This window comes from Capricornis sumatraensis, chromosome 12 (assembly GCF_032405125.1).
Source record: "Capricornis sumatraensis isolate serow.1 chromosome 12, serow.2, whole genome shotgun sequence".
NCBI classification, from domain to species: domain Eukaryota; kingdom Metazoa; phylum Chordata; class Mammalia; order Artiodactyla; family Bovidae; genus Capricornis; species Capricornis sumatraensis.
Window position 1 is genome coordinate 3,289,323 of NC_091080.1, and position 14,421 is coordinate 3,303,743.

Here is a 14,421-nt window from a genome sequence, read left to right on the forward strand (position 1 = left end):
CATGGTCGTACCACCATTCCAAGAGTCCCCCAGATGTCTCAGTCCATTCCAGAGGAAACTCTTTGCCCTGCACTGGCTCATCTTTCACGCCGAGGATCGACTCACACCACGGTGGCACGTGGGACAGCCCTGTGGGAAAGCCTCGAGGCAAAGCCTTGAGGGAAAACCACAGATCCTTTGATCCACGCGACGGAAAGCGTGACATTGCTGCTACAGCCTGGAAGGAAAGCGCACGTGCATGCCCCCACTCGAGACGGGGCCTGACTCCCCTGGGGAGACTCCAGAAGTACCCAAAGATCCATGTCAGCCCCTGAGAGGAATCCTCGGTTCCGGCCCTGACTCCACACAAGGTTTTTGGCCCCGGTATCGACGGGAGAGGAATCCCGAGAGGCCCCCTAGCAACTCGCATGGGGACTGGCCTCTCCTGAGGCCACCAGGGCGGGTCCCTGAGGTCTCCGTCGTAACTCGAGAACACCTGTCGCAACTCGAGAAAATCCAGAAAGTTCTCCATTCCAGGCGAGAAGAATCCTATTTCCGATGAGGCGTTTGGAGACTAATGACACCTAAACTCTGGAACATCGAAAGGGTCTTTCACACCCTTGCTGCGACTCAAGAAGTTCACCGCCATACCCGTCTCCACTCGTAAGGAAGCACTATGGTCCCGCCCACATCCAGAGGAGCCCCGTTTCCCCCTCGTAGCTCGAGATGAGGGATCCTTTCCCTGCGTTTAACGGGAAAGAATTCCCGGCGTTCCCATCGCATCTCAAGAGGAGGCACTCTCAACAGGAAAGGCGAGAGGAACTCCATGGTCGTACCACCATTCCACGAGTCCCCCAGATGTCTCAGTCCATTCCAGAGGAACCTCTTTGCCCTGCACTGGCTCATCTTTCACGCCGACGATCGACTCACACCACGGTGGCACGTGGGACAGCCCTGTGTGAAAGCCTCGAGGGAAAGCCTCGAGGGAAAACCACAGATCCTTTGATCCAGGCCACGGGAAGCATGACATTGCTGCTACAGCCTGGAAGGAAAGCGCACGTGCATGCCCCCACTCGAGACGAGGCCTGACGGCCCTGGGGAGACTCCAGAAGTACCCAAAGATCCATGTCAGCCCCTGAGAGGAATCCTCGATTCCGGCCCTGACTCCACACAAGGTTTCTGGCCCCGGTATCGACGGGAGAGGAATCCCGAGAGGCCCCCTAGCAACTCCCATGGGGACTGGCCGTTCCTGAGGCCACCAGGGCGGGTCCCTGAGGTCCCCGTCGTAACTCGAGAACACCTGCCACAACTCGAGAAAATCCAGGAAGTTCTCCCTTCCAGGCGAGATGAGGCCTATTTCCGATGAGGCGTCTGGAGACTAACGACACCTAACCTCTGGAACTTCGAAAGGGTCTTTCACACCCTTGCTGCAACTCAAGAAGTTCACCGCCATACCCGTGTCCACTCGAGAGGAAGCACGATGGTCCCGCCCACATCCAGAGGAGCCCCGTTTCCCCCTCGTAGCTCGAGATGAGGGATCCTTTCCCTGCTTTCAACGGGAAAGAATTCCCGGCATTCCCGTCGCATCTCAAGAGGAGGCACTCTCAACAGGAAAGGCGAGAGGAACTCCATGGTCGTACCACCATTCCACGAGTCCCCCAGATGTCTCAGTCCATTCCAGAGGAACCTCTTTGCCCTGCACTGGCTCATCTTTCACGCCGACGATCGACTCACACCACGGTGGCACGTGGGACAGCCCTGTGTGAAAGCCTCGAGGGAAAGCCTCGAGGGAAAACCACAGATCCTTTGATCCACGTGACGGGAAGCGTGACATTGCTGCTACAGCCTTTAAGGAAAGCGCACGTGCATGCCCCCACTCGAGACGGGGCCTGACTCCCCTGGGGAGACTCCAGAAGTGCCCAAAGATCCATGTCAGCCCCTGAGAGGAATCCTCGGTTCCGGCCCTGACTCCACACAAGGTTTTTGGCCCCGGTATCGACGGGAGAGGAATCCCGAGAGGCCCCCTAACAACTCGCATGGGGACTGGCCTCTCCTGAGGCCACCAGGGCGGGTCCCTGAGGTCTCCGTCGTAACTCGAGAACACCTGTCGCAACTCGAGAAAATCCAGGAAGTTCTCCCTTCCAGGCGAGATGAATCCTATTTCCGATGAGGCGTTTGGAGACTAATGACACCTAAACTCTGGAACTTCGAAAGGGTCTTTCACACCCTTGCTGCGACTCAAGAAGTTCATCGCCATACCCGTCTCCACTCGCGAGGAAGCACGATGGTCCCGCCCACATCCAGAGGAGCCCCGTTTCCCCCTCGTAGCTCGAGATGAGGGATCCTTTCCCTGCGTTCAACGGGAAAGAATTCCCGGCATTCCCGTCGCATCTCAAGAGGAGGCACTCTCAACAGGAAAGGCGAGAGGAACTCCATGGTCGTACCACCATTCCACGAGTCCCCCAGATGTCTCAGTCCATTTCAGAGGAAACTCTTTGCCCTGCACTGGCTCATCTTTCACGCCGACGATCGACTCACACCACGGTGGCACGTGGGACAGCCCTGTGTGAAAGCCTCGAGGGAAAGCCTCGAGGGAAAACCACAGATCCTTTGATCCACGCGACGGGAAGCGTGACATTGCTGCTACAGCCTGGAAGGAAAGCGCACGTGCATGCCCCCACTCGAGACGGGGCCTGACTCCCCTGGGGAGACTCCAGAAGTACCCAAAGATCCATGTCAGCCCCTGAGAGGAATCCTCGGTTCCGGCCCTGACTCCACACAAGGTTTTTGGCCCCGGTATCGACGGGAGAGGAATCCCGAGAGGCCCCCTAGCAACTCGCATGGGGACTGGCCTCTCCTGAGGCCACCAGGGCGGGTCCCTGAGGTCTCCGTCGTAACTCGAGAACACCTGTCGCAACTCGAGAAAATCCAGGAAGTTCTCCCTTCCAGGCGAGAAGAATCCTATTTCCGATGAGGCGTTTGGAGACTAATGACACCTAAACTCTGGAACTTCGAAAGGGTCTTTCACACCCTTGCTGCAACTCAAGAAGTTCACCGCCATACCCGTCTGCACTCGCGAGGAAGCACGATGGTCCCGCCCACATCCAGAGGAGCCCCGTTTCCCCCTCGTAGCTCGAGATGAGGGATCCTTTCCCTGCTTTCAACGGGAAAGAATTCCCGGCGTTCCCGTCGCATCTAAAGAGGAGGCACTCTCAACAGGAAAGGCGAGAGGAACTCCATGGTGGTACCACCATTCCAAGAGTCCCCCAGATGTCTCAGTCCATTCCAGAGGAACCTCTTTGCCCTGCACTGGCTCATCTTTCACGCCGAGTATCAACTCACACCACGGTGGCACGTGGGACAGACCTGTGGGAAAGCCTCGAGGGAAAGCCTCGTGGGAAAACCACAGATCCTTTGATCCACGCCACGGGAAGCGTGACATTGCTGCTACAGCCTGGAAGGAAAGCGCACGTACCTGTCCCCACTCGAGACGAGGCCTGACTCCCCTGGGGAGACTCCAGAAGTACCCAAAGATCCATGTCAGCCCCTGAGAGGAATCCTCGGTTCCGGCCCTGACTCCACACAAGGTTTCTGGCCCCGGTATCGACGGGAGAGGAATCCCGAGAGGCCCCCTAGCAACTCCCATGGGGACTGGCCGTTCCTGAGGCCACCAGGGCGGGTCCCTGAGGTCCCCGTCGTAACTCGAGAACACCTGCCACAACTCGAGAAAATCCAGGAAGTTCTCCCTTCCAGGCGAGATGAGGCCTATTTCCGATGAGGCGTCTGGAGACTAACGACACCTAACCTCTGGAACTTCGAAAGGGTCTTTCACACCCTTGCTGCAACTCAAGAAGTTCACCGCCATACCCGTGTCCACTCGAGAGGAAGCACGATGGTCCCGCCCACATCCAGAGGAGCCCCGTTTCCCCCTCGTAGCTCGAGATGAGGGATCCTTTCCCTGCTTTCAACCGGAAAGAATTCCCGGCATTCCCGTCGCATCTCAAGAGGAGGCACTCTCAACAGGAAAGGCGAGAGGAACTCCATGGTCGTACCACCATTCCACGTGTCCCCCAGATGTCTCAGGCCATTCCAGAGCAACTTCTTTGCCCTGCACTGGCTCATCTTTCACGCCGAGGATCGACTCACACCACGGTGGCACGTGGGACAGCCCGGTGGGAAAGTCTCAAGGGAAAGCCTCGAGGGAAAACCACAGATCCTTTGATCCAGGCGACGGGAAGCATGACATTGCTGCTATAGCCTGAAAGGAAAGCGCACGTGCATGCCCCCACTCGAGATGAGGCCTGACTACCCTGGGGAGACTCCAGAAGTACCCAAAGATCCATGTCAGCCCCTGAGAGGAATCCTCGGTTCCGGCCCTGACTCCACACAAGGTTTTTGGCCCCGGTATCGACGGGAGAGGAATCCCGAGAGGCCCCCTAGAAATTCGCATGGGGACTGGCCTCTCCTGAGGCCACCAGGGCGGGTCCCTGAGGTCCCCGTCGTAACTCGAGAACACCTGTCCCAACTCGAGAAAATCCAGGAAGTTCTCCATTCCAGGCGAGAAGAATCCTATTTCCGATGAGGCGTTTGGAGACTAATGACACCTAACCTCTGGAACTTCGAAAGGGTCTTTCACACCCTTGCTGCAACTGAAGAAGTTCACCGCCATACCCGTCTCCACTCGAGAGGAAGCACGATGGTCCCGCCCACATCCAGAGGAGCCCCGTTTCCCCCTCGTAGCTCGAGATGAGGGATCCTTTCCCTGCTATCAACGGGAAAGAATTCCCGGCGTTCCCGTCGCATCTCAAGAGGAGGCACTCTCAACAGGAAAGGCGAGAGGAACTCCATGGTGGTACCACCATTCCAAGAGTCCCCCAGATGTCTCAGTCCATTCCAGAGGAACCTCTTTGCCCTGCACTGGCTCATCTTTCACGCTGAGGATCGACTCACACCACGGTGGAACGTTGGACAGACCTGTGGGAAAGCCTCGAGGGAAAGCCTCGTGGGAAAACCACAGATCCTTTGATCCAGGCCACGGGAAGAGTGACATTGCTGCTACAGCCTGGAAGGAAAGCGCACGTACCTGTCCCCACTCGAGACGAGGCCTGACTCCCCTGGGGAGACTCCAGAAGTACCCAAAGATCCATGTAAGCCCCAGAGAGGAAACCTCGGTTCCGGCCCTGACTCCACACAAGGTTTTTGGACCCGGTATCGACGGGAGAGGAATCCCAGAGTCCCTCTAGCAACTCGCATGGGGATTGGCCTTTCCTGAGGCCACCAGGGCTGGTACCTGAGGTCCCCGTCGTAACTGGAGAACAGCTTCCGCAACTCGAGAAAATCCAGGAAGTTCTCCCTTCCAGGCGAGATGAGGCCTATTTCCGATGAGGCGTCTGGAGACTAATGACACCTAACCTCTGGAACTTCGAAAGGGTCTTTCACTCCCTTGCTGCAACTCAAGAAGTTCTCTGCCATACCCGTCTCCACTCGCGAGGAAGCACGATGGTCCCGCCCACATCCAGAGGAGCCCCGTTTCCCCCTCGTAGCTCGAGATGAGGGATCCTTTCCCTGCTTTCAACGGGAAAGAATTCCCGGCGTTCCCGTCGCATCTAAAGAGGAGGCACTCTCAACAGGAAAGGCGAGAGGAACTCCATGGTGGTACCACCATTCCAAGAGTCCCCCAGATGTCTCAGTCCATTCCAGAGGAATCTCTTTGCCCTGCACTGGCTCATCTTTCACGCCGAGTATCAACTCACAACACGGTGGCACGTGGGACAGACCTGTGGGAAAGCCTCGAGGGAAAGCCTCGTGGGAAAACCACAGATCCTTTGATCCACGCCACGGGAAGCGTGACATTGCTGCTACAGCCTGGAAGGAAAGCGCACGTACCTGTCCCCACTCGAGACGAGGCCTGACTCCCCTGGGGAGACTCCAGAAGTACCCAAAGATCCATGTCAGCCCCTGAGAGAAATCCTCGGTTCCGGCCCTGACTCCACACAAGGTTTTTGGACCCGGTATCGACGGGAGAGGAATCCCAGAGTCCCCCTAGCAACTCGCATGGGGATTGGCCTCTCCTGAGGCCACCAGGGCTGGTCCTTGAGGTCCCCGTCGTAACTCGAGAACACCTGCCGCAACTCGAGAAAATCCAGGAAGTTCTCCCTTCCAGGCGAGATGCGGCCTATTTCCGATGAGGCGTCTGGAGACTAATGACACCTAACCTCTGGAACTTCGAAAGGGTCTTTCACACCCTTGCTGCAACTCAAGAAGTTCACCGCCATACCCGTCTCCACTCGAGAGGAAGCACGATGGTCCCGCCCACATCCAGAGGAGCCCCGTTTCACCCTCGTAGCTCGAGATGAGGGATCCTTTCCCTGCTTTCAACGGGAAAGAATTCCCGGCGTTCCCGTCGCATCTCAAGAGGAGGCACTCTCAACAGGAAAGGCGAGAGGAACTCCATGGTCGTACCACCATTCCAAGAGTCCCCCAGATGTCTCAGTCCATTCCAGAGCAACCTCTTTGCCCTTCACTGGCTCATCTTTCACGCCGAGGATCGACTCACACCACGGTGGCACGTGGGACAGCCCTGTGGGAAAGCCTCAAGGGAAAGCCTCGAGGGAAAACCACAGATCCTTTGATCCAGGCGACGGGAAGCATGACATTGCTGCTATAGCCTGAAAGGAAAGCGCACGTGCATGCCCCCACTCGAGATGAGGCCTGACTACCCTGGGGAGACTCCAGAAGTACCCAAAGGTCCATGTCAGCCCCTGAGAGGAATCCTCGGTTCCGGCCCTGACTCCACACAATGTTTTTGGCCCCGGTATCGACGGGAGAGGAATCCCGAGAGGCCCCCTAGAAATTCGCATGGGGACTGGCCTCACCTGAGGCCACCAGGGCGGGTCCCTGAGGTCCCCGTCGTAACTCGAGAACACCTGTCCCAACTCGAGAAAATCCAGGAAGTTCTCCATTCCAGGCGAGAAGAATCCTATTTCCGATGAGGCGTTTGGAGACTAATGACACCTAACCTCTGGAACTTCGAAAGGGTCTTTCACACCCTTGCTGCAACTCAAGAAGTTCACCGCCATACCCGTCTCCACTCGAGAGGAAGCACGATGGTCCCGCCCACATCCAGAGGAGCCCCGTTTCCCCCTCGTAGCTCGAGATGAGGGATCCCTTCCCTGCTTTCAACGGGAAAGAATTCCCGGCGTTCCCGTCGCATCTCAAGAGGAGGCACTCTCAACAGGAAAGGCGAGAGGAACTCCATGGTGGTACCACCATTCCAAGAGTCCCCCAGATGTCTCAGTCCATTCCAGAGGAACCTCTTTGCCCTGCACTGGCTCATCTTTCACGCTGAGGATCGACTCACACCACGGTGGAACGTTGGACAGACCTGTGGGAAAGCCTCGAGGGAAAGCCTCGTGGGAAAACCACAGATCCTTTGATCCAGGCCACGGGAAGAGTGACATTGCTGCTACAGCCTGGAAGGAAAGCACACGTACCTGTCCCCACTCGAGACGAGGCCTGACTCCCCTGGGGAGACTCCAGAAGTACCCAAAGATCCATGTAAGCCCCAGAGAGGAAACCTCGGTTCCGGCCCTGACTCCACACAAGGTTTTTGGACCCGGTATCGACGGGAGAGGAATCCCAGAGTCCCTCTAGCAACTCGCATGGGGATTGGCCTTTCCTGAGGCCACCAGGGCTGGTACCTGAGGTTCCCGTAGTAACTGGAGAACACCTTCCGCAACTCGAGAAAATCCAGGAAGTTCTCCCTTCCAGGCGAGATGAGGCCTATTTCCGATGAGGCGTCTGGAGACTAATGACACCTAACCTCTGGAACTTCGAAAGGGTCTTTCACTCCCTTGCTGCAACTCAAGAAGTTCTCTGCCATACCCGTCTCCACTCGAGAGGAAGCACGATGGTCCCGCCCACATCCAGAGGAGCCCCGTTTCCCCCTCGTAGCTCGAGATGAGGGATCCTTTCCCTGCTTTCAACGGGAAAGAATTCCCGGCGTTCCCGTCGCATCTCAAGAGGAGGCACTCTCAACAGGAAAGGCGAGAGGAACTCCATGGTCATACCACCATTCCAAGAGTCCCCCAGATGTCTCAGTCCATTCCAGAGGAATCTCTTTGCCCTGCACTGGCTCATCTTTCACGCCGAGGATCGAATCACACCACGGTGGCACGTGGGACAGCCCTGTGGGAAAGCCTCGAGGGAAAGCCTCGAGGGAAAACCACAGATCCTTTGATCCACGCGACGGGAAGCGTGACATTGCTGCTACAGCCTGGAAGGAAAGCGCACGTGCATGCCCCCACTCGAGACGAGGCCTGACTCCCTTGGGGAGACTCCACAAGTACCCAAAGATCCATATCAGCCCCTGAGAGGAATCCTCGGTTCCGGCCCTGACTCCACACAAGGATTTTGGCCCCGGTATCGACGGGAGAGGAATCCCGAGAGGCCCCCTAGCAACTCGCATGGGGACTGGCCTCTCCTGAGGCCACCAGGGCGGGTCCCTGAGGTCCCCGTCGTAACTCGAGAACACCTGCCGCAACTCGAGAAAATACAGGAAGTTCTCCCTTCCAGGCGAGATGAGGCCTATTTCCGATGAGGCGTCTGGAGACTAATGACACCTAACCTCTGGAACTTCGAAAGGGTCTTTCACACCCTTGCTGCAACTCAAGAAGTTCACCGCCATACCCGTCTCCACTCGAGAGGAAGCACGATGGTCCCGCCCACATCCAGAGGAGCCCCGTTTCACCCTCGTAGCTCGAGATGAGGGATCCTTTCCCTGCTTTCAACGGGAAAGAATTCCCGGCGTTCCCGTCGCATCTCAAAAGGAGGCACTCTCAACAGGAAAGGCGAGAGGAACTCCATGGTCGTACCACCATTCCAAGAGTCCCCCAGATGTCTCAGTCCATTCCAGAGCAACCTCTTTGCCCAGCACTGGCTCATCTTTCACGCTGAGGATCGACTCACACCACGGTGGCACGTGGGACAGCCCTGTGTGAAAGCCTCGAGGGAAAGCCTCTAGGGAAAACCACAGATCCTTTGATCCACGCGACGGAAAGCGTGACATTGCTGCTACAGCCTGGAAGGAAAGCGCACGTGCATGCCCCCACTCGAGACGGGGTCTGACTCCCCTGGGGAGACTCCAGAAGTGCCCAAAGATCCATGTCAGCCCCTGAGAGGAATCCTCGGTTCCGGCCCTGACTCCACACAAGGTTTTTGGCCCCGGTATCGACGGGAGAGGAATCCCGAGAGGCCCCCTAACAACTCGCATGGGGACTGGCCTCTCCTGAGGCCACCAGGGCGGGTCCCTGAGGTCTCCGTCGTAACTCGAGAACACCTGCCGCAACTCGAGAAAATCCAGGAAGTTCTCCCTTCCAGGCGAGATGAGGCCTATTTCCGATGAGGCGTCTGGAGACTAATGACACCTAACCTCTGGAACGTCGAAAGGGTCTTTCACACCCTTGCTGCAACTCAAGAAGTTCACCGCCATACCCGTCTCCACTCGAGAGGAAGCACGATGGTCCCGCCCACATCCAGAGGAGCCCCGTTTCCCCCTCGTAGCTCGAGATGAGGGATCCTTTCCCTGCTTTCAACGGGAAAGTATTCCCGGCATTCCCGTCGCATCTCAAGAGGAGGCACTCTCAACAGGAAAGGCGAGAGGAACTCCATGGTCGTACCACCATTCCAAGAGTCCCCCAGATGTCTCAGTCCATTCCAGAGGAACCTCTTTGCCCTGCACTGGCTCATCTTTCACGCCGAGGATCGACTCACACCACGGTGGCACGTGGGACAGCCCTGTGGGAAAGCCTCGAGGCAAAGCCTCGAGGGAAAACCACAGATCCTTTGATCCACGCGACGGGAAGCGTGACATTGCTGCTACAGCCTGGAAGGAAAGCGCACGTGCATGCCCCCACACGAGACGAGGCCTGACTCCCCTGGGGAGACTCCAGAAGTACCCAAAGATCCATGTCAGCCCCTGAGAGGAATCCTCGGTTCCGGCCCTGACTCCACACAAGGTTTTTGGCCCCGGTATCGACGGGAGAGGAATCCCGAGAGGCCCCCTAGCAACTCGCATGGGGACTGGCCTCTCCTGAGGCCACCAGGGCGGGTCCCTGAGGTCTCCGTCGTAACTCGAGAACACCTGTCGCAACTCGAGAAAATCCAGGAAGTTCTCCCTTCCAGGCGAGATGAATCCTATTTCCGATGAGGCGTTTGGAGACTAATGACACCTAAACTCTGGAACTTCGAAAGGGTCTTTCACACCCTTGCTGCGACTCAAGAAGTTCATCGCCATACCCGTCTCCACTCGCGAGGAAGCACGATGGTCCCGCCCACATCCAGAGGAGCCCCGTTTCCCCCTCGTAGCTCGAGATGAGGGATCCTTTCCCTGCGTTCAACGGGAAAGAATTCCCGGCATTCCCGTCGCATCTCAAGAGGAGGCACTCTCAACAGGAAAGGCGAGAGGAACTCCATGGTCGTACCACCATTCCACGAGTCCCCCAGATGTCTCAGTCCATTTCAGAGGAACCTCTTTGCCCTGCACTGGCTCATCTTTCACGCCGACGATCGACTCACACCACGGTGCAACGTGGGACAGCCCTGTGTGAAAGCCTCGAGGGAAAGCCTCGAGGGAAAACCACAGATCCTTTGATCCAGGCCACGGGAAGCGTGACATTGCTGCTACAGCCTGGAAGGAAAGCGCACGTGCATGCCCCAACTCGAGACGAGGCCTGACGGCCCTGGGGAGACTCCAGAAGTACCCAAAGATCCATGTCAGCCCCTGAGAGGAATCCTCGATTCCGGCCCTGACTCCACACAAGGTTTCTGGCCCCGGTATCGACGGGAGAGGAATCCCGAGAGGCCCCCTAGCAACTCCCATGGGGACTGGCCGTTCCTGAGGCCACCAGGGCGGGTCCCTGAGGTCCCCGTCGTAACTCGAGAACACCTGCCACAACTCGAGAAAATCCAGGAAGTTCTCCCTTCCAGGCGAGATGAGGCCTATTTCCGATGAGGCGTCTGGAGACTAACGACACCTAACCGCTGGAACTTCGAAAGGGTCTTTCACACCCTTGCTGCAACTCAAGAAGTTCACCGCCATACCCGTCTCCACTCGCGAGGAAGCACGATGGTCCCGCCCACATCCAGAGGAGCCCCGTTTCCCCCTCGTAGCTCGAGATGAGGGATCCTTTCCCTGCTTTCAACGGGAAAGAATTCCCGGCGTTCCCGTCGCATCTAAAGAGGAGGCACTCTCAACAGGAAAGGCGAGAGGAACTCCATGGTGGTACCACCATTCCAAGAGTCCCCCAGATGTCTCAGTCCATTCCAGAGGAACCTCTTTGCCCTGCATTGGCTCATCTTTCACGCCGAGCATCAACTCACACCACGGTGGCACGTGGGACAGACCTGTGGGAAAGCCTCGAGGGAAAGCCTCGTGGGAAAACCACAGATCCTTTGATCCACGCCACGGGAAGCGTGACATTGCTGCTACAGCCTGGAAGGAAAGCGCACGTACCTGTCCCCACTCGAGACGAGGCCTGACTCCCCTGGGGAGACTCCAGAAGTACCCAAAGATCCATGTCAGCCCCTGAGAGGAATCCTCGGTTCCGGCCCTGACTCCACACAAGGTTTTTGGACCCGGTATCGACGGGAGAGGAATCCCAGAGTCCCCCTAGCAACTCGCATGGGGATTGGCCTCTCCTGAGGCCACCAGGGCTGGTCCTTGAGGTCCCCGTCGTAACTCGAGAACACCTGCCGCAACTCGAGAAAATCCAGGAAGTTCTCCCTTCCAGGCGAGATGAGGCCTATTTCCGATGAGGCGTCTGGAGACTAATGACACCTAACCTCTGGAACTTCGAAAGGGTCTTTCACTCCCTTGCTGCAACTCAAGAAGTTCTCTGCCATACCCGTCTCCACTCGAGAGGAAGCACGATGGTCCCGCCCACATCCAGAGGAGCCCCGTTTCCACCTCGTAGCTCGAGATGAGGGATCCTTTCCCTGCTTTCAACGGGAAAGAATTCCCGGCGTTCCCGTCGCATCTCAAGAGGAGGCACTCTCAACAGGAAAGGCGAGAGGAACTCCATGGTCGTACCACCATTCCAAGAGTCCCCCAGATGTCTCAGTCCATTCCAGAGGAACTTCTTTGCCCTGCACTGGCTCATCTTTCACGCCGAGGATCGACACACACCACGGTGGCACATGGGACAGCCCTGTGGGAAAGCCTCGAGGGAAAGCCTCGAGGGAAAACCACAGATCCTTTGATCCACGCGACGGGAAGCGTGACATTGCTGCTACAGCCTGGAAGGAAAGCGCACGTGCATGCCCCCACTCGAGACGAGGCCTGACTCCCCTGGGGAGACTCCACAAGTACCCAAAGATCCATGTCAGCCCCTGATAGGAATCCTCGATTCCGGCCCTGACTCCACACAAGGTTTTTGGCCCCGGTATCGACGGGAGAGGAATCCCGAGAGGCCCCCTAGCAACTCGCATGGGGACTGGCCTCTCCTGAGGCCACCAGGGCGGGTCCCTGAGGTCCCCGTCGTAACTCAAGAACACCTGCCGCAACTCGAGAAAATCCAGGAAGTTCTCCCTTCCAGGCGAGATGCGGCCTATTTCCGATGAGGCGTCTGGAGACTAATGACACCTAACCTCTGGAACTTCGAAAGGGTCTTTCACACCCTTGCTGCAACTCAAGAAGTTCACCGCCATACCCGTCTCCACTCGAGAGGAAGCACGATGGTCCCGCCCACATCCAGAGGAGCCCCGTTTCACCCTCGTAGCTCGAGATTAGGGATCCTTTCCCTGCTTTCAACGGGAAAGAATTCCCGGCGTTCCCGTCGCATCTCAAGAGGAGGCACTCTCAACAGGAAAGGCGAGAGGAACTCCATGGTCGTACCACCATTCCAAGAGTCCCCCAGATGTCTCAGTCCATTCCAGAGGAATCTCTTTGCCCTGCACTGGCTCATCTTTCACGCCGAGTATCAACTCACACCACGGTGGCACGTGGGACAGACCTGTGGGAAAGCCTCGAGGGAAAGCCTCGTGGGAAAACCACAGATCCTTTGATCCACGCCACGGGAAGCGTGACATTGCTGCTACAGCCTGGAAGGAAAGCGCACGTACCTGTCCCCACTCGAGACGAGGCCTGACTCCCCTGGGGAGACTCCAGAAGTACCCAAAGATCCATGTCAGCCCCTGAGAGGAATCCTCGGTTCCGGCCCTGACTCCACACAAGGTTTTTGGACCCGGTATCGACGGGAGAGGAATCCCAGAGTCCCCCTAGCAACTCGCATGGGGATTGGCCTCTCCTGAGGCCACCAGGGCTGGTCCTTGAGGTCCCCGTCGTAACTCGAGAACACCTGCCGCAACTCGAGAAAATCCAGGAAGTTCTCCCTTCCAGGCGAGATGAGGCCTATTTCCGATGAGGCATCTGGAGACTAATGACACCTAACCTCTGGAACTTCGAAAGGGTCTTTCACTCCCTTGCTGCAACTCAAGAAGTTCTCTGCCATACCCATCTCCACTCGAGAGGAAGCACGATGGTCCCGCCCACATCCAGAGGAGCCCCGTTTCCCCCTCGTAGCTCGAGATGAGGAATCCTTTCCCTGCTTTCAACGGGAAAGAATTCCCGGCGTTCCCGTCGCATCTCAAGAGGAGGCACTCTCAACAGGAAAGGCGAGAGGAACTCCATGGTCTTACCAACATTCCAAGAGTCCCCCAGATGTCTCAGTCCATTCCAGAGGAACCTCTTTGCCCTGCACTGGCTCATCTTTCACGCCGAGGATCGACTCACACCACGGTGGCACATGGGACAGCCCTGTGGGAAAGCCTCGAGGGAAAGCCTCGAGGGAAAACCACAGATCCTTTGATCCACGCGACGGGAAGCGTGACATTCCTGCTACAGCCTGGAAGGAAAGCGCACGTGCATGCCCCCACACGAGACGAGGCCTGACTCCCCTGGGGAGACTCCACAAGTACCCAAAGATCCATGTCAGCCACTGAGAGGAATCCTCGATTCCGGCCCTGACTCCACACAAGGTTTTTGGCCCCGGTATCGACAGGAGAGGATACCGAGAGGCCCCCTAGCAACTCGCATGGGGACTGGCCTCTCCTGAGGCCACCAGGGCGGGTCCCTGAGGTCCCCGTCGTAACTCGAGAACACCTGCCGCAACTCGAGAAAATCCAGGAAGTTCTCCCTTCCAGGCGAGATGCGGCCTATTTCCGATGAGGCGTCTGGAGACTAATGACACCTAACCTCTGGAACTTCGAAAGGGTCTTTCACACCCTTGCTGCAACTCAAGAAGTTCACCGCCATACCCGTCTCCACTCGAGAGGAAGCACGATGGTCCCGCCCACATCCAGAGGAGCCCCGTTTCACCCTCGTAGCTCGAGATGAGGGATCCTTTCCCTGCTTTCAACGGGAAAGAATTCCCGGCGTTCCCGTCG